This window comes from Moschus berezovskii, chromosome 7 (assembly GCF_049115385.1).
Source record: "Moschus berezovskii isolate FMDL1 chromosome 7, NW_MosBer_1.0, whole genome shotgun sequence".
In the NCBI taxonomy this organism is placed as follows: domain Eukaryota; kingdom Metazoa; phylum Chordata; class Mammalia; order Artiodactyla; family Moschidae; genus Moschus; species Moschus berezovskii.
This window is the reverse complement of record NC_142466.1, coordinates 7,398,281-7,420,693: the sequence shown is the minus strand read 5'-3', so window position 1 is coordinate 7,420,693 and position 22,413 is coordinate 7,398,281. Positions and strand designations below refer to the sequence as shown.

Sequence of the window (22,413 nt, the reverse complement as noted above, 5' to 3'; positions counted from 1 at the left end):
TCAGAATTGAACAGCTGAATCAAGTTTTTTGGGGGGAGGAAGACACACACCTTCATGAAACTGCATTTTCCTGAGAATGAAAGAATCATAAAATTCTTTCACTCCAAAACCTAAAACAAAACCAAAAATGCTTAAGAGAAAAATCAGATTAGTAATTTAACTATGCCAGTACACTGATTTTTTTCCTAGCTTACTACCCACTGGCTCACGTTAATTATATACTATTTCATAGATTATTTCTTTACTAACTCTCAAAACTTGTGAGTCATGATGTCACACTACTGCATCTTGTTAAAATTCAAGAGGAGGTATAAGAAGGTCCTTCTGTCAGTGTCTTATCCTTGTTCCTTCCAAATTCCTCACGTCTTTATTGCACTTATTAACAAATTATCTTGATATCTTACTTTAGCTCAGGAATTCCTCTGATATCCTCTCTTTCCCTCAACTTTTCTTTTCTTTCTCAGCACCCTGAGACTTTACCCAAACATGCTGACTCTGGAGACCATCCAAAGATAAGCATCAATGTGATCAAGTGCTTGGGAAATAGGATGTATAAACAGAGACGAATAAAATAGAAAGCTATCAGAATAGATTTGGGAGCAGTTTTCAATAGCAAGGTGTTGAATTTCAAAGACACTTACTTAGGTTTAATTCAAAAAGAAAACGTAAGTGAAAGTTCTAACAGCCCATCCTCCAGAATTCGTGTCTGCCACGTTCAACTTTTTGCCCACACCCATCACACTGTTGTGTCTTCAACTTTGCCCTCAGCCTTCACCACATCATTGTGTCTTCAACTTTGCCCACACCCCTCATCACACTGTTGTGTCACACCATCCTTGGGTCACCTGTCACATGTGCAGAACCCTGGATGTGCACCTTCTCTTCATCACAGTCCCGGACAACCTACGTATTGATAGTAGAGCATGTTGTACCCTCTAGATTGATGTTTTGCAATCAGAGGGGTTTTTGCCACGTCTGGAGGTAACTAGGGGCTGGGTGCCAGTGGTGTGTAGGAAGCAGGGGTCAGACATGCTGCTCAACATACTATGAAGTGCGGATGAGTCCCAACAACAAGGACGCACCCAATCCAAACCATCAGCACACAGTGCTCTGCTCCATGGGAACTAGCAGGAAACAGAAGTCCTGGCTATGTCCCAGGTCAGCTACGCAAGCTGCAGCTTTCAAGATAGGAAATCTTACCCACCTCTGACAGTGAAAATGGGGACGCCTAGATGGGTCTTATCAGTCACTGAGAACAGTCCACCCAGACCGCCCTCACGCCCTCCTCTATGTGACAGCTCCTCTCAGGCAGGCGGGAACCCACCTGCGAATGACCATCTCCCTGTTATCATCAGCAATGTGTGTGCGTGTGTGTGAAGGCAGCACAGTACACAAAGGGATGCTGGAAACCAGCACACTTTGTTGATAGGTTATTATCTTACCTTGCTCCTGATAACTGAAAGTAGAGTTAAAATACAGAACAAAGTCATTATTACTATTGCAGATTTTTCAATCTGAGGTACTTTCTCACATATTATGTCATCTATTTTATCACAGATTTAGATGAAAATTTAAGCAATAATTTCCCTGACATACTTAAAATCATTGATTTTTTCACCATTTTAAGTACCATATGATATCACTTATATGTGAAATCTAAAATACAGCACAAGTGAATTTATCTGTGAAACAGAAATAAACTCACAGACCTAGAGAACAGATTTGTAGTGGCCAAGCAGAGTGGGGGTTGGGGGAGTACGGATTAGGAGTTTGGGGTTAGCAGATTCAAACTATGCATAGAGAATGAATAAACAAGTTCCTACCATATAGCACAGGGAACTACATCCAGTATCCTGTGATAAACCATAATGAAAACAAAATGTGAAAAAGAATATATATGTATAACTGAATCGTGTTTCTGTATAGCATAAATTAACAGAAAATTGTAAATCAACTATACTTCAATAAGGTTAAAATAAAATTGAAAAGAATAAAAAAATAATGTAAGTAAATGTTTCTCTGCTGTGAGAATTGACCAAATTAATCAAACCCCAGGAAGGGTCATGGAAATCTCCAATTTGTCTGCAGGGGGTCAGAAGCACAGGTGACAGCCTGGACTTGTGAGTGGCATCTGAAAGGGGGGCAGTCTCCTGGGCCTGAGCCCCCTCAACCTGCGGACCTGAGGCTGCTCCTCATGGATGGTGCTAGAACCAAATCCCATTTGTAGGACACTCAGTCCATGTCTGCTGAGTATCAGAGCACTGCTTGTTGCTGGGAACACAGAGCATCATCTCAGCACTTGCCTAAGAGCTCCCTGATGACAGGCAGTCTTATTTTCTGCATCTACTGCAAGCGCTTCCCAAGCACTCACAGAACTTTGGCAGAAACAAACAAACAAACAAAAATACCCTCCATATGTCCAGGACAACTGTGGTATGGAGATGGAGTGGCCCGGAGTCCACATCCACCACCCCCAAGAGGTCCTGGGACTCCCTCCCCTCCCCTCCACGGTCAGGATAGAAGGAAGTGCATCTGCTGAGTGAATTTCACGTCTTCTCACATAGAAGCTCTCACCAAAAAATACATCTACTGAATAGACTGGACCCCACAGATTCTATTTTGTTAGACTTGGAACAAAACCCACTTTCCTGGAACAATAAACACAGTAGACTTCCTTTCACCTGTTTTATGATGGAACTAGAACAAAAATTTCATATGTGAGGTGCCCATTGCCTTCCTGTCAAAAGTTCTGAATGTAATACAAATATTGTACTGTCTGTGGGCTTCCCTGGAGGCTAAGAAGTAAGGAATCTGCCTGGGTTTGACCCCTGGGTCGGGAAGATCCCCTGGAGAATAGAATGGCAACCCACTCCAGTACTCTTGCCTGCAGAGTCCCATGGACAGAGGAACCTGGTGGGCTACAGTCCATGGGGTTGCAAAGAGTTGGACATGACTGAGTAACACTTTCACTGTCTGTATTGCATGATTTCCCTTTCTTTCTGGGCCTCGTAAGCTTTGAAAGGAACACTTTTCCCTTTATGAGTGCAAACAAATGACTGGTATTTATATTTTCTGTCTTTCTGTGAGAATCTCTGCTGATTGCTATATACATGGGCCCCTCTGGTGCTGTTCCTGAGGGACAAGCACTCATATCAGCAAGACAGGGAGTAGCAACAGCCACTCTGGGCTCTGCAGCTGCAGACGGCCGAGCAAGAACACAGCTTGATTTCATTTGAACAGCACAGCAGAACTTCTGTGCAAAAAGCAGAGCCTGCATCCACTAAAACAGATCTACCATAGAAATAGACAAATTTAAATAAGCAGTGCTCTAAAGATTCTTTATATGAAAATGATATCATGTTATGGCTATAAAATCTGGAAACAAAGACTTGAGTTACTTAATTAAAAACAAAACTCACCCCTTCCAAGGGATTCTTCCAGTCTCATGATTGGTTTTGTGCACCCCACTGAGACCCCAGGTCTTAGTTAGGAAAAAAAGATATGGCATTTCCTTTAGGACAGAAAGAGGAGCTTCCAAAAGAACCCTACCTGGAGCCAGAGCATTCTGGAACCCTCCACACTGCAGTCTTAAAAGGTTAGCTTGGTTTGGTTAGAAATTCCTGAAGGTCACTATGCCCATGGAAATGTTATATTCCATACCAACCCTACTCACATGAACTGTTTTCTGGAAGGAAAGCTGTTTATACATAAAATCAGGGGTTGGAACCTAACCCTCACGTGTGATGGTATTTGGAGATGGGTCTTTGGGAGGTGAGAGGCGAAAAGGGTGGAGGCCTCATGAATAGGATTCATGCCCTTGTGAAAGAAACCCCAAAGCACTCCCAACCCCCACTGCCACGTGAGGATACAGTGAGAAGACAGCCTTCTATGAACCAGGAAGCTGGCTTCACCAGACTCTGAATCTACCAGCATCTTGATCTTAGCCTTCCAGCCTCCAGAGCTATGAGAACAAATGTTGTCACCCAGTTGATGGTGTTTGGTTACAGCAGCCTGCATGGGCTAAGAGAGAGACACCGGAAGACCACTGGCACCTCTAGATAAGATGTTGAGATATCCTGCCCTCCAAGGGGTGGGGGAGAATCTACACATCTCTCCTTGAGTCAAGAAGCCCCTGCAAGTTTCCATTTGTTACAGGGGCTCTGCTGGGCAGCTATGGCTATAGTGCTGCACCATTGGAACCCTGTCCTTTGTCAGCAGGAAGCTATTAGCCCATCCTGTGCAGTTTCTGAACTGTTTAACTTACATAGTCACTTTAGAAAATGTATTCAGTCACAATTCCCCTTTTTAAAACATAAGTAAAGCCAGTATATGTCCTCAAAAGCCTAGGAATGGGAAAAGATGAGAAAAATACATCAGAAGAAGGAAGGAGAGTTGAAAATTTATAAAAGACAAAAAAAGGGCATTCTCCTAGGCATTCCCCACTAGAAAATGATCAACCCACAAAGATACAGCTAAGTACAAGCCCCCTGCAACTACCAATGTGTGGGATTTCTGCACCGAGTAGCTCAGGCTAAAGTCTGCTGACTACAACATCATCCTTTGACACAACCTCTGTCTACTGACAATGCAGTCATCCCCAAATATCAATATCTATATGCATGTTTCACACAGTTTCGGAATATTTAAATGCCTTAAATCCTTGGATAGGCTCTACTGAATCTTCCTTGATATCCTCTTGATAACGTCACTACAGTCATCAGGGACACGATCAAGTTGAGAACATTTCTTCCTGAAAAAGTATAAAATGGGGGCGCTCTCAAAGAAAATATGATCTCAACAAAGATAAAAATCTATTAATAAAAATAAATTTCACTCTACCCTTCTTCTTTATGTAAAACCATGAAACACAGTGAAGACATTTGGAGGCAGAAAAATTCACACAGAATTTGCTGTAGCCTGACACCCAGTTCTGCCTGAGTCCTGATTCACTTCAAAACTCAATGAAAAACCCACTTGTCCCATCTGGGAAAAGCAAGGAGTGGGGGGGAAGTATACTTAAATTATGCTTTGAAAAAATTGCAGATTTAAGCTATTAACTGTCATCAAATTTAAATTGACACACAGTCCAGCAAAAGCTTTTATCTTGCTATTTGACTTTAAACTATTGTAACTCAACAGGGACCCTCCTGGCCATGAAAGCCTTTCCATGGCCCCCACTTTCTTGTTGGCAGGAAATAGGCTTCATTTAGCCTCCTGGATCTTCCCTTTGTTTCAAAGGGCGGGTTCAAACAGTTTCTGATCAGGGAAGGGAGGAGAGGCAGAGATCAGGAAGGAGCAGTCAGGAAGCAATAGTGTAGCCTTGGGGATGGGTTCCTGGTTCCCCCTCAGGGGATACAGATAATAACAGTAATTTTTAGTTCTGCAAGATCTAAGGACCCATCTGAGCAAAGATTCCTGGAGCACCGCCCTGTTACCTCACCACCAACCAATCAGAAGAAAGTCATACATTATAGCCCTCATCCCAAATTTTGCCTATAAAAACTTTATCCAGAAAACCACTGGAGAGTTAGGGGTATTTGAGCATGAACCATCCATTCTCCTTTCTCAATCCTGCAATAAACTTTTCTCTGCCCCAAGCCCCAATGTTTTGGTTGATTTGACTGTGCTGTGTGTTGGGTACACAAACTTTTGTTCAGTAACACTATCTGCGTATTTTAAAAACTGATTTAGAGATATATGGCAAAACATTTTTCCTGGTAATTCCCTAGAAAGCAATGAAAGAATACATGACCACTACCATTTTTGAAGGCATTGAAGGGCAGGACAAGGGGGGAGATTGACGTGCCAGACGGTCCTTCCTTGCAATGATGTCCAACACTCCCATCTACCCAGCAGGCCCTGGTCTTTCCTCAGAGGCCTGTGAAGATGAGGACCCTCTGCTTCCATTAGGGTTTCGCTCACCAGCCTCAAAGGCAACAGTGACTTCCTTTCTTCAAATCCTACTTCAGTGTTTTTGCATAATATATGAATCCTTTGATTGTATTCATTTGGTCTTGTATTAACCTAATTTTTAAAAATTTTATGCCATTTTTTGTTTCTCTTAATTTACAAATTTTACTTCCAACTATATACTTTTTTAGCTGTGTGCATCCAGAGAACATCTCAACACTTGCTGAGATGTAAAATACAATTAGCACTAGGTAAAACAAATGCCAATACTGAAAAATGCATTCCTACCAAGTCATATTTCTTCCTTTTCCTCACTTCTGAGAAGGAAAAATCAGAATATGAAAGTACGTGTTTGGTGTAAGATCATCTAATAACAGTGTAAACACAGTGTGGAATATTAATATCATGGAAAAATAGTAGTAATCAGCTGGTGCATAATATTGATCCTCCCATCAACAAAGGCAAAATTCTCATCTGAGTCATATGTCTAACTATGACCGTGGAAGGAAATGACTGTCTGTTCTCAACAGTAAGGAAAACAGTGACTCTGAGTTTAGCCTATGATACTGTGAACTAAGTATACAGATGAGGTAAGACGCTCCCTCTGCCCCTGGTAACCAAGTGTGTCCTAGGTAGGGGAAGTGGATTGGAGTCACCCCTCTGTCTCGAGCTGAGGGCGATCAGAGAGGATGAGGTCAACAGGATGTGCCCCTCACAGGGGGCTGCTGCTGCTGCTGCTGCTAAGTCGCTTCAGTCGTGTCCGACTCTGTGTGACCCCATAGACAGCAGCCGACCAGGCTCCTCCGTGCCTGGGATTCTCCAGGCAAGAACACTGGAGTGGGTTGCCATTTCCTTCTCCAATGTGTGAAAGTGAAAAGTGAAAGTGAAGTCGCTCAGTCGTGTCCGACTCCTAGCGACCCCATGGACTGCAGCCCACCAGGCTCCTCTGTCCATGCGATTTTCTAGGCAAGAGTACTGGAGTGGCTTGCCATTGCCTGGAGAAGTCAGAATGGGGTGTGTGTCCATCGGGGCAGAGGCCAGGGGCCTCAGGGACAGGAGTCAGTGTAAGACTGATGGGCAGAAGGGACGTGCGTCAACTGGCATAAATTAGAGTCTGAGGAGCGATTAAGGAAGTTTCTGGGGCCTGGGCCTAAGAGAAACTGCAGAAGTTTCTCCCACCGAGGAAGGCTGACCGCTGAGAATGGAGCTACCCGGCCTCTTCCCACCTTGGACTGTGCTGCAGTTTCTGGTCAGGCTGTCTAGAGACAGCACCACACAGTGATCCACACTGACCATGCAGGCACTTTGTGGTCACTAAAGACGCATGTGTCCTCATCACTCCAGAAGCTTTTGTTACCAAGCTGAAAGTAATGCAGTTTCCAAAAATACCCGAGTATGTGGGGGGTGGGGCAGGGCTGGTCCAATGGGAACCACTCTATGGGGCTCTGGGCTAGCCTGAAATTCATGCTGACTCTCTCTTCTGCTCTGTCTGCTGCCCATGTATATCCTCTCATTAGGTACATCTTTGTCTCCCAAATTACGAGTAATTCTGTGTGATTCACTGGTTCTGCCTCTCTGTCCAGAACTCCATCCGTGACACACTTCAGCTATTTACTCCTCCCCTGCTCCCTCCACTTGATTTGGCTCCAGGCTCTCCCAGCTGGATGCCACCACTTGTCCACTAAGAAGATGGAACATAGATGGGACTCAGACAGATGAAGATACCAGAACTGAAAGACAGAAAACCAATGGCTGAGAGAAAAGGCAAAGACCAGAAGCTTTGTAATATCAATGATAAAGCAACCTTAAATACCCAAATGCCCCATGGAGCCTCATCAGTAAGTTACTGTGTTCTGTTTCAAAAGTCTTGTTTAAAAATGCCTTGTCTCCAAGCCTTTTTAAGGGCTTCCCAAGGGAAATAAACAGCTCAAAATAATTTTTCTGTTCAGTCCTCCAATCTCTGAAACATGTAGAAACTCAAAAACAAATTTCAATTGAAGGAACAATAAACTAATTAATTAATGCAAGATAAGTTAGGTGTTAAATGTAACAAATAAATCTGGCTTCAAGTGTCTACACAAAAACATCCATATACTCATTAAAACTCTTATCTCTGTGAATGTTTCTAAATATTACTTTCTGCAAAGAGGTATAATCACTTTAAAAGCAGGCTATCCTTATCCCCTGCAGAGTCATCTTGTTTGTGTTGTTTGTAAAGACTATTCAAGTAAATGGAAGAGGGAAGCTTCTAAGCATATTAATAAGACAGCTACAAAAGTCCTTTGTGTGTGTTCAGTGCATGATACCACCCTGTATTGTTTTCCTTTGCTTACTGGACCATGACAAGAAAGAGGACAAAAGCAGAAACTTAAGAACTGGGAAGATCAAACAAGTATATTTCTGTAAAAGGTAGTAAGTAATCATCACTTTCTTGCAAAGGGGTGCCTACTATAACAAAATCTTGTAAAGCAAGAAAAGCATGGTGCAAAAATGAATTAAAGATGAGAAAGACCCTGTCAAGACTGGGATTTGTGTGCTTAAACGTTAAGGAAGGAAATACTGCAGAGGGGATTGGAAAACACAGGGAGATGTTGCTCAAAAGGCAAAAGGTTCAGTGGTGCCAGAGGAGCCAGTATTGGAGACACAGCAAGCTGACCACAATCCGTAACAGTGTATCATGTGAGATGCATACAAAGAGCTGATCTGAAGTAAATACATCACAAAAGAACAGACACAAACAATGTGAAAGGTGGGCGTGTCCATCGGCTTGGTTCCTTGGTAGCTGTCCCACAACGCTTATTTAGATCAAACGATCACCACGCACACCCAAGTGTATGCAATTTTCATTTGTCAAACCTCAAACAAAACTGAAAAAAAAATAAAATCAACAACAAAAAATAGGAAAAACAGAAAGAAGTAGAAGCCATGAGGTCCAGGAGAATTAACACGTAAACACAGGAGTCCTAGACCACCCCTGACTCCCTCCATGCCTGGTACACTCACACACCTCACTCCATGGCAACTCTCTCCTTCTTTCCCATCTTTTAGACCAAAATAGGGGCAGCTCACGTGACCCTCTGGTTCTCGTCCCCCTCTTGCAGCTCCTCAGCGAGTCATGCCCCATCTGCCTTGACAAGCACCTACCGGTAGCCTGACCACCGTCTGTGGCTGAATCACCGTCACAGTTCTCTGCCCTGGAGTCTCTCCCTGGGCACCCATGACAGCTGCTGAGCCTGCCTCCTTTTATTTACCCTGCCAGCCTACAGTCCATTCTCAATCCACCAGGTGGAATCTTCTTTTTGAGACTAGTCTTGTCAACCTGCCATTCAAAACCCTATACACCTCAAAGTAAAAACCTTAGATGTCACACTGCCTCATAAGGCCTCATACAACCTGGAGGCTGATGTTTCTCCCTAGCACCCTCCACCCCATTCATGGTTTCCAGAACCATTGGCCTCCCATGTATTCTGTTACAGATGAAAGCATGTTTCCAGAAATTCATATGCTCGAGTCCTTACTCACGGTGTCTCAGATGGCAACCTTATTTGGAAATATGATCATTGCAAACATGGTGAGTTAAAATGCAGTCAGGCTGGGGACAGGGTGGGTCCCTAATCCAATATGTCTTTATAAAAGGTGGAAATTTGGACAAAGAGATGCCTGTGAACATACAGGCAAAGACTGGGTGATGTGTCTCCAGGAAAGGAACTCCAGACACTGCTAGCAAGGCCTCAGAAGCCAGAGGAGAGCCTGCGACAGATGTGTAGGCCTCAGGCAAGGCAATTCCACCCCACAGACCTGGGGTCCAGGTACTCACAGGACTCAAGGGGTGTCTAAATATTTATTTTTTAAGTCACGTCTCCCATGTGTACTTAAGCAGTACCCTCTCTGGCACAGCCAAATACTGCAATTACGTTCTGTGTTAGGCATTCTGCTGCAAGACAAGAAAAACAGGACACAGCAGGGGAAAAAGACTCACAGCCTCAGAAGAAACCAGTCTATAGACACCTTGATCTCGTGCTTCTGGCCTTGAAACTATGCGAGTTCATTTCTGTCGTCTAAGCCACTCAGCTGGTGGCACATTTTTATGGAGTTTAGGAAACCATACACACTCCTCAAACATCTAGATCAACACCCATCTCTGGGGATGTCATCAGGTTGTTCAGGCGAGGCTCCCCTGAGAGGCCAGGACAGTAGGACGAAGTCCTGAGCATCAGGTCTGACCTTCCTGCAACTCCCGGGTCTGTACTTCCTGCAGAAGTGATTATAGATAGATGAGTTTCTCCACATTGCATTGGACCCAGGTATCCCATTCCTGCTATCTGAACCCCACTACACAGTCTCCTGCACGTCTAGGTGTCTTGTGAGCATTAGTATTTTTTGTCATCCAAGGACCCCTACATTCTTGAACTGTGTTGGTGAATCCTCCAGACACACCCCTGTCCTATTACAGCACTGATGTTAGTTAAGTCAAAGGTTCTTCATTTCCTCTGAGTTCATACAAAATTATCACACTTTACAGACATTAGCAAAGTCTGGAGGGACATATTTAAAAGTTTAATCTCCAAAGACAAGGGGAGAAAGTAGGAAAATCCAAAGGAAATGATCAATGAGGCAAATTTGGGAATAAAAAGTCATGTGTTTATTTGAAATAACAGAATTTTGTAATCATTCTATTAAGCTCTTAAGCATTAAAAGTCTTGGATATATATTAACATTTAAGAGTCAATATTTTGGAAAATTGCATTCCTCCTTTTCTATTTTGGGGGAGGGAGGTGGTGTCTCTCAAGTCCATTTTTAATGCCAGATAACCTTCAGAGTATGTGAAGCCTTCTAAAGCTTTTGAAGCATTCCCATTCTATATTTTAGAAAGGGTTACAGCTGAATTGCATATCACAATTTACAGAGGACTTTCTTATATATTAAATCAGTCAAGTATGTGGACTAGCCAAAGGAAGGCCATCTCTTACATAAAACAAATTAAAATTGCTATAATATTTTATTATGTTATTTTGAAATAAATGCAAAATATTTAGTATAATAAGGCTGTAATACAAATAATTAATTTCAATATAACATTTTTCTAAATAGTGAAATTCTATAATCAGTTTTGTTATTTAAAAAATCACCCTTAGGTCTTCTAAATATATACATTTCCTGTATATTTTTAACATGATTGACAGAAGTCTGGCAGTTGAGAGTATATTTAATTCCTCTAAAACATGGTGCTTATTTGATTTACTCATAAAAATATTTTCATTTACTATAAACCACTATCTGTCTTTCATCTTTCTTTCATTTAGAAGCAGTCACTTTTATCTCCTCGCAGAAAATAGGGCTGAAATAATAGATTAGGTAGCAGGTTGATGGCATCCAATAATTTTCATCATTAAATGCTCCATGTACAGTACACACATCATGGGCCAAGGACCATTTCTTTCATATCTCCTCCAGCCTGTTTATATGTTCTTGTCACCATGGGACAGTTTCACCAACTGAGTTGGGAACATTTCTTTTTCTGGATACCCTCAAGCCACATCACCATCACCCACACACCATCAATAGCAATAACCTCATTAACTAATTGGAGAAGGAAATGGCAACCCATTCCACTATTCTTGCCTGGACAATCCCATGGACAGAGGAGTCTGGTGGGCTACAGTCCATGAGGTCACAAAGAGTCAGACATGACTGAGCGACTAACACACACACACATTAACAAATTCCAAACATCCAACCCATAGAGATACTTGTGCTCCCTCTCTCTTTCCCTCAATCAGCCCCTTCTGTCAAGTCTGGAAAAGGTAAACCAGAAAAACCAAGTTGGCACCACGCCTCCAAACAATGGAAACGTGTATAACAAGAGTGACTGACTAGCTCTCTGATTCCTGTTTCTGTAACCAACACAATTCAAGGCCATCTATGCCATCCCGCTTGCTGGTTTACCTAAGGTTGCCCACAGCAATCTATCTTGGGATCTTTCCTGCTGGAGGTGTGACTGCTTTTGCAATTATAGATTTTGTCTGTTTGGTTTGGTTCATGGATGGTGAAGCACTACAGCGAACTGGAAAGGAAAACAATGGTGCTGTGACAGCCCTCATTTGTATCCATACTTGAGTCATAAACATCCATAAATCACCAAAATACCACAACCACCAAGCTGATGAATTTAACCTTAAAGCAGCAATCTCCCTACAGCTGACTGTGGATGATTAACTAGTAGAATACACATCCCTGAAAGAGAGAAAATGGGAACCTCACTGGAGGCTTATTAGAATGAAGGAAAGGAAACAGAACAAGACAGAAAAGGATGAACTCTGAAGGCTTTCTGATTTCCCTATATGGTAGGAAACATTATAATTGTCAAATAAATTACTTTTTAAAACTTCCAATCTTAATAACAAAATGATGTAAATAATTGTACCTGACAGCTTACATGGGGTCTCTCACATTCTATTTCACAAAATAGTTTGTAGTACATTAGGCTGTTTTACAATATGAAAGAAAAATATAATACATGTTAGCAAAGTTAGAGAAAAATCAAAAATCAGTTTAACAAAAACTTAATGAGGCTACCATGTAGATGTAATTAACTACCTTTTAAAAAGTTTTATAGATCAGTGGAACAAAATAGAAAGCTCAGAGATAAATCCATGCACCTATGGACACTATCTTTGACAAAGGAGGCAAAAATATACAATGATGAAAAGACAATCTCTTTAACAAGTGATGCTGGGAAAACTGGTCAACCACCTATAAAAGAATGAAACGAGAACACCTTCTAACATCATACACAAAAATAAACTCAAAATGGATTAAAGATCTAAACGCAAGACCAGAAAATATAAAACTCCTAGAGGAAAACATAGGCAAAACATTCTCTGACATAAGTCACAGCAAGATCCTCTATGACCCACCTCCCAGAGTAATGGAAATAAAAGCAAAAATAAACAAATGATACTTAATTAAACTTAAAAGCTTTTACACAACAAAGGAAACTATAAGCAAGGTGAAAAAACATCCTTCAGAGTGGGAGAAAATAATAGCAAATGAAGCAACTGACAAAAAATTAATCTCAAAAATACACAAACAGCTCATGCAACTCAATACCAGAAAAATAAACGACCCAGTTTAAAATAGGCCAAAGAACTAAACAGACATTTCTCCATAGAAGACATACAGATGGCTACAAACACATGAAAATATGCTCAACATCACTCATCATCAGAGCAATGCAAATCAAAAGCACAATGAGGTACCATCTCACACCGGTCAGAATGGCTGCTATCCAAAAGTCTATAAACAATAAATGCTGGAGAGGGTGTGGAGAAAAGGGAACCCTCTTACACTGTTGGTGGGAATGCAAACTAGAACAGCCACTATGGAAAACAGTGTGGAGATTCCTTTAAAGCTGGAAATAGAGCTGCCATACGACCCAGCAATTGCACTGCTGGGCATACACACCAAGGAAACCAGAATTGAAAGAGACACATGTACTCCAATGTTCATCGCAGCACTGTTTATAATAGCCAGGACATGGAAGCAACCTAGATGTCCATCTGCAGATGAATAGAAAAGAAAGCTGTGGTACATATACACAATGGAATATTACTCAACAATTAAAAAGAACACATTTGAGTCAGTTCTAATGAGGTGGATGAAACTGGAGCCTATTATACAGAGTGAAGCAAGCCAGAAAGGAAAACACCAATACAGTATACTAACGCGTATATATGGAATTTAGAAAGATGGTAACCTCAACCCTGTATACGAGACAGCAAAAGAGACACAGATGTAAAGAACAGACTTTTGGACTCTGTGGGAGAAGGTGAGGGCGGGATGATTTGAGAGATAGCACTGAAACATGTATATTATCATTGTGATCTCCAGTCCAAGTTCAATGCATGAAACAAGGCACTGAAAGCTGGAACACTGGGACAACCCAGAGGGATGGGATGGGCTGGAGGTGGGAGGGGTTCAGGATGGGGACACATGTACCCCTGTGGCTGATTCTCGTCAATGTATGGCAAAAACCACCACAATTGCAAAGTATTAGCCTCCAACTAAAATTTAAAAATTACTTTAAAAAAAAAAGGTTTCACTCATTAAAGAAAGTAATTAGAATTATTTCACAAATTTTTGAACATTTACTATGTAAACCCAAAGACAGACTAGGAGAGCATCATTGTTCATAAGGAAAGGAAATATATGCAGTCAGAAAATAGGTAAACATATTTAAACTTTAAAGTTCCTGGAACTACCATTCTAAATGGCCTACAAATTCCACATGCCAAAATTAGACAGATTGACCCAGCCAGCCAAGGCAGCACTGAACAACCACAGCCGGCTTACATAGCATGAACAGTAAGCCAGAGCATGTTTCTGAAACAGGAGGGAAGCGGGCAAGGCACAACCTTTAAAAGAAGCAATAGGACATGACAAAGTCTTGTTAGAACCAACTAGGTCCAAGATGGCAGAAAATACGACTTCCTTCAGTCTCATGATAAGCTCATTGTAATAAGTAAGCTAAATGACACATCCACAGGCACCAAGACAGTTTCAAGACTGATCATCAAAGATCAAAAAGCAGGCAGTAGACTGGTTCCTGGAAAACTCTGCCCCATCCCCGGAACAGTTGGAATAATCCTCCTACTCACTAGCCTATGAAATCACTCAGTCCATAAAAACTAACCACCCTATATTTGGAGGCCTCTCATCTGAGATGGCCCACACTCTGTCTGTGGAGTGTGTTTCTCTCTAAATAAACCCACTTCTCACCTATCACTTTGTCTCTCACTGAATTCTTTCTATGATGAGACATCAAGAACCTGAGCTTCCTTAAGTCCTGAGACCAGATGGGTGATCTCAATTACAAGACCGTGGATTCAAGCCCCAGTCTGAGTTGTGTGGTTGCATTTACAAGGACCAGATGTCACCCAAAAGCAGGTGAGAAGAGAGGAGTTGAGCACTTCCCACCAGAATCCACCTCTTCCCTCCAGGGAGGAGACACAGGGTCAGAGTCTAGGAGTATTAAATAAAGGAAACCTTTTCCCTTGAAATCTCAGAAGCTGGTTTTGAAAAGTTTCCTGACATCCAGGAAAATGGGGTTATATCAGTTAGATTAGACTGAGCATGAATAATAGAACTTTGTCATTTAAAAATGAAAAGTCATCACTGAACTTAAGAGTGTGCTGTTCACACACGAGATCATTTAATCTTGGATCATGTGCATACACAATGCACCATGCCATGTTCTTGGGGACCAAGTTGGAAATACACAGCCCTTTTCTTCAAGGACCTCACCTATTAGTGTAGGAAATGGATAAAAAACCAAAGGTCATGCCACATAAGGAATACCTCTCGGTCTTATGTGTATACACATGATGCAATATAATTGTAGAAACCTCACCACCAATCAACAGAAACAAGCCATTCAAGTAATATATATAAAACCCCTTTCAAAACAAACTTGGTCTAGACAGCCTCCCTATTCTCTAGACAAAGGGTGTTTCCCCATCACCATCCAGACTTGAAATCTGTTTTTTTCACTCCTCTAGCTTCCCAATCCCTCTTCATGCTTCAGATTCACATGTGTTAATCCTTTACTTGTAACATATTTTTATTCATCGCCACGATCACGCTCCTATCTCCTGAGGCAAACCCATAACAACATCCAGGCTTGAGCCATCTCCCCCCGTAGGTGTCCCTGCCTCTAGCGCACTGTCCAGACCCATCTGGGGCACCCAATTAATGTCTGTGCCACATCATTCCTCTTCCATGAAATGTGTTTCCTCACTTTTGTCTAGCCAGTGATGTCACACTCATCTCCAGGCAGACTGGTCACTGCATTGTGCATCCCACCCTGGGTCTTTATAGCTCATTCTGGTACTCTCTGCCAATTTTCTTCCCCAAATAAAACTTTTCCTATTATGAAAAACATCTTCAAATTCACCAACTCTAATTCCCAAACTTCATCATGGGAAAGAAGAAAATGACACTGGTTCATCTTATATGATATACTAAACACTTTATCACTTCCTTCATCCTAATAAAATCCAAAATTTACAATCTTCAAAGATGAATATTATTTATACTTTACAGTGAAGAAATGAAGGCTCAGAGAGGTTTAGTCACTCCCCCAAAATCACACAGAAAAGAATATTAAAAGTGGCAATGGAACTCAGTCATGAGTGGCTTCTAAGTTCTTGTTTTGTTTTTCCCACTCATAACAGTACAAGGCTCAATTTCCTTGATGAAAACAAAAATACTTTTCAAGACATTCCTTTTGATAAATTTACAATATATTCTTCTTAGATGTTAACAATTCTCATCTAGTCAAGTAGCTCAGATACTTAAAACCCAATATTGAGACCATGCCATGTTCTCAATTCCTCACCACTATCCCTTTAGAAGAGGGATATTTCACCACAGACATCCATACAGTCTCCTTTTAGGCAAGACTTGGCCCCGCAGAAGCTCTGTCCCTTCCCCTCCCCTAAGCAGGGCTCCTCCAGCTCACACAGCTGACGTCTGGGCTGGACACATCTGTGTTGAGGGGAGGGGAGTCATCCTGTGCAGGACATGGAGTCGTCTCCCTGGCCCGTACCCCCGCATGCCATGAGCAGTCCAGCACACCCAGCTCAAGCCGAGAACCAAAGGTGTCTCCAGGCCTCGCCCACTCTACCCTGGGGGCAGAGTCTCCCCACACGGGGAACTACGGCTCTAAAGCCACAGTGGACACAAAAATAGGCCTCTGAGCTGGGGATCTGGATGAAAAACAAAAACTCATGATCATCAGAATACACGCTCAGATGAAAGTGTTCCTAGTACAGGTATTCTCCACATTCAACAGCTGAGGACCGTGTGGTTCAGAGAAAATTAAGCGTTCTGTTCCACATCTAAAATTATTGTGTGCTGGAGAAGAATTCTAACTCAGATCTAACTCGAAATCCTAATGCCCCTCCTGATAACTATAACATGAAGCAATAATGTGCTTTGCCCTCATTGTAAGCAAACAAGAAGCATTCTAACGGCAGCACAGCTGGACAAAAAGTTGGAGGAAGTGGTCATGTGGTAGACAAACCAATCAATGTAGAACAAATATACTTGAAGTGTGAAGAGTTTCTATTCTGTGCTCTCAGAATTTTATTGCATCTTTTCTGAAACTGCTTAAACACGTTCTGGAGCCTTGACACAGTCATTTTATCCTTTACTTGCTCCACTCCTGCAGCGCATTCATCACCAGAAGCCTGAGAACTGGGTCATAAACCAGGTGTCTCTGGGAGGATCAGTATCCTTCCATGTTGCCTAGAAAGAAATTTTTAACTCTTTCTTCTCAGTAAATAATAAAAGCCCAAGGGTAGCCTGTCAATTGCAAAGTGTACCCCAGTACATTTTCCCTTCAATAATTCATGTCAGTTGGCAGAGTCTGGGAGATACCAGTGAACAATGAATCTTCTCCAAACTGATACTTAATTTGCTCATTCCAGGAGAAGATGCCAAGAGCAGCAACTCTGGATAGAGTTCCCAAAGAACAACCCCAGGATGCTACTTGTCCCGTGAGCTATTCCTGCCTGCAGCAGCTACAGGGACCCTCACCAGCTGTCTGCGACAGCTGTCACTGGGTTTCTCCTGCTTCCTGGATGACGGCAGTGAGAAGAGTCTGTCACACCCCCACTACACGAATGAAATCTATGCGGAGGTGAGAGGCTGAGCAGCAGCCCGGAGAGACCAGTTGCCCGGCTCCATCTGGAAGGCTTTGAATGCTTCCAGTGATCTTTCTTGACATCCCAGTCATCCTGGGAGGACAGTTCCCAGAATTCCAGGGTGCAGTCCAGGGAAAGCTCTGTGCATGCCCCCGGTCTGTCTCAACTCAGGACTTCAACAGACTTATCCAGAACCCCCCGTCTCCTTATACATCTCCTCGAAAGGCAAAAGAGCACACCTGCAAGTCAGGCCATAAACATACCCCTGGATAACCCACACTTTGTCAGGAAATAATATTCATATAAAATCTGCAAGGAAGAATCAGAAGTCTGTGGCAACAAACCATTCCTTCAGCCTGAAATCCTTGGACTAAGCAAACTCTCAACACTGGGGACAACAGAGGAGGATATTGAAATCTGGGCAAGATCTCAGTAACTAGGGCACCACCTGACACAAGTCAGTAACACGTGAAGGGTGGGGAGGGGCACAGAAAGGGAACAGAGTGAGAGGTACAGGCTACGAGGCCTGAATTAACTAAGATAGGAGGATGCAAAGCACAGCGCGTGGAAAACAACCAATATTTCACAGTAACTTTAAATAAAGTACCATCTATAACAATAGTATCTGCCATGTTGTATACCTGAAACTAATATAACATTCAGTTCAGTTCAGTTCAGTCGCTCAGTCGTGTCCGACTCTCCGCGACCCCATGAATCACAGCACGCCAGGCCTCCCTGTCCATCACCAACTCCCGGAGTACACTCAAACTCATGTCCACAGAGTCGGTGATGCCATCCAGCCATCTCATTCTCCGTCGTCCCCTTCTCCTCCCGCCCCCAACCTTTCCCAGCATCAGAGTCTTTTCCAGTGAGTCAACTCGTCCCATGAGGTGGCCAAAGTATTGCAGTTTCAGCTTTAGCATCAGTCCCTCCAATGAACATCCAGGATTGATCTCCTTTAGAATGGACTGGTTGGATCTCCTTGCAGTATAAGGGACTCTCAAGAGTCTTCTCCAACACCACAGTTCAAAAGCATCGATTCTTCGGCGATCAGCCTTCTTCACAGTCCAACTCTCACATCCATACATGACCACGGGAAAAACCATTGCCTTGACTAGACGGACCTTGGTTGGCAAAGTAATGTCTCTGCTTTTTAATATACTATCAAGGTTGGTCATAACTTTCCTTCCAAGGAGCAAGCGTCTTTTAATTTCATGGCTGCAATCAGCATCTGCAGTGATTTTGGAGCCCAAAAAAACAAAGTCTGACACTGTTTCCACTGTTTTTCCATCTATTTCCCATGAAGTGATGGGACCAGATGCCATGATCTTTGTTTTCTGAATGTTGAGCTTCAAGCCAACCTTTTCACTCTCCTCTTTCACTTTCATCAAGAGGCTTTTGAGTTCCTCTTCACTTTCTGCCATAAGGGTAGTGTCATCTGCATATCTGAGGTTATTGATATTTCTCCCAGCAATCTTGATTCCAGCTTGTGCTTCTTCCAGCCCAGTGTTCCTCATGATGTACTCTGCATATAAGTTAAATAAGCAAGGTGACAATATACAACCTTGACGCACTCCTTTTCCTATTTGGAACCAGTCTGTTGTTCCATGACCGGTTCTAACTGTTGCTTCCTGACCTGCATACAGGTTTCTCAAGAGGCAGGTCAGGTGGTCTGGGATTCCCATCTCTTTCAGAATGTTCCACAGTTTATTGTGATCCACACAGTCAAAGGCTTTGGAATAGTCAATGAAGCAGAAATAGATGTTTTTCTGAAACTCTCTTGCTTTCTCCATGATCCAGCGGATGTTGGCAATTTGATCTCTGGTGCCTCTGCCTTTTCTAAAACCTGCTTGAACATCTGGGAGTTCACGGTTTACATACTGCTGAAGCCTGGCTTGGAGAATTTTGAGCATGACTTTACTAGCGTGTGAGATGAGTGCAATTGTGCGGTAGTTTGAGCATTCTTTGGCATTGCCTTTCTTTGGGATTGGAATGAAGACTGACCTCTTCCAGTCCTGTGGCCACTGCTGAGTTTTCCAAATCTGCTGGCATATTGAGTGCAGCACTTTCACAGCATCATCTTTCAAGACTTGAAATAGCTCAACTGGAATTCCATCACCACCACTAGCTTTGTTCGTAGTGATGCTTTCTAAGGCCCACTTGACTTCACATTCCAAGATGTCTGGCTCTAGGTCAGTGATCACATTATCGTGACTATCTTGGTCGTGAAGATCTTTTTTGTACAGTTCTTCTGTGTATTCCTGCCACCTCTTCTTAATATCTTCTGCTTCTGTTAGGTCCATACCATTTCTGTCCTTTATCGAGCCCATCTTTGCATGAAAAGTTCCCTTGGAATCTCTAATTTTCTTGAAGAGGTCTCTTGTTTTTCCTATTCTGTTGTTTTCCTCTATTTCTTTGCATTGATCACTGAGGAAGGCTTTCTTATCTCTCCTTGCTATTCTTTGGAACTCTGCATTCAGATGCTTATATCTTTCCTTTTCTCCTTTGCTTTTCGCCTCTCTTCTTTTTACAGCTATTTGTAAGGCCTCCTCAGACAGCCATTTATAAATCACCTATATCTCCATTTTTTTAAGTTTTGTTTTATTTTTTATTTATTCTTTATCTCAGTTTTATTTATTTATTTACTTTAAATATTGTATTGATTTTACCATACATTGACATGAATCCGCCCCAGGTGTACATGTGTTCCCCATCTTGAACCCCCCTCCCACCTCCCTCCCCATATCATCCCTCTGGGTCATCCCAGTGCACCAGCCCTGAGCATCCTGTATCATGCATCGAACCTGGACTGGCGATTCATTTCACATACGATAATATACATGTTTCAATGTCATTCTCCCAAATCACCCCACCCTCGCCCTCTCCCACAGAGTCCATTTTTTAAAAATCTCTAATGTCAAATTCTGGCATATAATCCTAAAATAAGACAAAATCTCCAGCTATCTTAATCATGTATTTTTGCAGAAAAAATAAAGCATGAGCTGAAGAAATGTGTTATCTCGAAGACGCAGAGAAAGGCAAAGCCAACTCCAGTATCTATCACAAGTTGATGCACTCTTTTTGAAGGTAGATCACGATAAATTTTAAAATAAATCAAATTCAGTCACTTTGGAAAAATAGTTTGGCAGTTCCTCAAAAATGTGACACAGCGTAACCATATGACCCTTAATTCACATTCCTAAGTATACATCCTAGAGGAATGAAAACAAATGTCCACACCAAAAACCCACACGTGAATGTTCAGAGCAGTATAAGTCACAATAGCCAAACAGTGGAAACAACCCAAATCTCTGTCATCTGGTGAACAGAGAAGCCAAAGGTGGCATGGCTGTATAATGAAGTATATTCAGCCACAAAAAGGAGTGAGGAACTTGATACAGCCTCCAACACAGATGATCTATGAAAGCATTACTCTACATGAAAGGAGCAAGTCACAAAAGATTACTTATTGTGTGGCTGCATTTACATGACATGTCCAGAATAGAACAAAAAACACATAAAGACAGAAAGATTACCCATTTCCCAGAACTGGGGAGAGGGAGGGGGCAGGGAGGCCATTGAGAGTGACTGCTAGTGAGTTCCAGGTCTTTGTAAGGGGGATGAAAATGCTATAAAACTGATGCTGGTGATGGTTACACAACCCATGAGTATACTGAAAAACGCTGAATTGCATAATTCAAACTGGTGAGCTGAATGGTATGTGATAAGTAACTCAATAAAGCTGCTAAAAAAATAAACAAAAGCAAAGCAAATGAATAGAAAGATACACCTCTCATTGGTTCCAGAGCAGAAACGACAGTCCCCTCTGAAACTTGGCTTGCAACAGTCCCATCGGCCATTCTGGAGTAAGTATTAAGGGCAGCTTTGGCATGCCTCTCCCCTTGTCTGTTTTACAGCTTCGGAAAGAACAAAAGGAAAAAAGAGGGAGATTTGATTATGACCCCATTGCATTTTCACCATATTGGAAAGAAAATATATTTGATCAAAACAAGATACAAGTGGTATTGTCAAATGTTTTAAATTAATGAAATGTTTAATTCTTTCTAAATTCCTTCCCAATAACTATACTAACACTCGGCACACATTCTTGCAATGTCTGCAGTAGTTAACATATAAAAGTTCATGTCTCAGTCTTATGTCTTGCAGAAAAATACACAACATTAAAGCAAAAAGAAAATTTTTTAGTTTACACTTAGAAAGAACAGAAATATTATGGAATTAGTAACATATATATTATTATTTGCATGGCCTAAAAATGCATATATAAAAATAACAAGGCATAATATCAGATTTTCTCATCCTGAAGTACATTGTTAAAAATGAGAATCCCTCCATTTAATCCTATAGATCTATTATTGAAATCTATTTTAAATAGTCCCATTTATAACCAGCTTTTTATAGTGCAAGCAAATATTAAAAGAATATTTTAATGAACATTATGTCTCTATATTATAGAGAGCCCTCTTGTCCATACATGAAGGCATAATTATGGATTTGTATGCATTCCCTCTAGGATGTAATATATTTGCATTTTCAGACTATATATTAAAGTAAAAACCATACAATTAAAATTTGACAAATTGAACCTCAAAGAAAATAAAAATTCAAGGTATACTATTGATAAAATGAATATGCAAACTACAGATTAGGAGAAGACATTTGCAATATATATATCTGACAAAGAACTTGAATTCATAATATATGAGGAATTCTTATAGCACAAAAGTAAGTAAAACAAATGACCTAATTTTTAACAAATGAACAAAAGACTGGGACA

The 22,413-nt window shown here is 41.7% G+C and overlaps 1 long non-coding RNA gene across 1 annotated transcript in view; it reads right to left on the bottom strand.

The window, feature by feature from the left end:
- Positions 1–21,629, bottom strand: part of LOC129557238 (uncharacterized) — a 46,341-nt gene extending 24,712 nt beyond the window's left edge. Inside the window, exon 1 of the long non-coding RNA XR_008686189.2 lies at positions 21,406–21,629. This is a non-coding gene — a long non-coding RNA (uncharacterized LOC129557238). The remainder of the gene's footprint in view (positions 1–21,405) is intronic.
- Between the last annotated feature and the right edge of the window lie 784 nt (positions 21,630–22,413).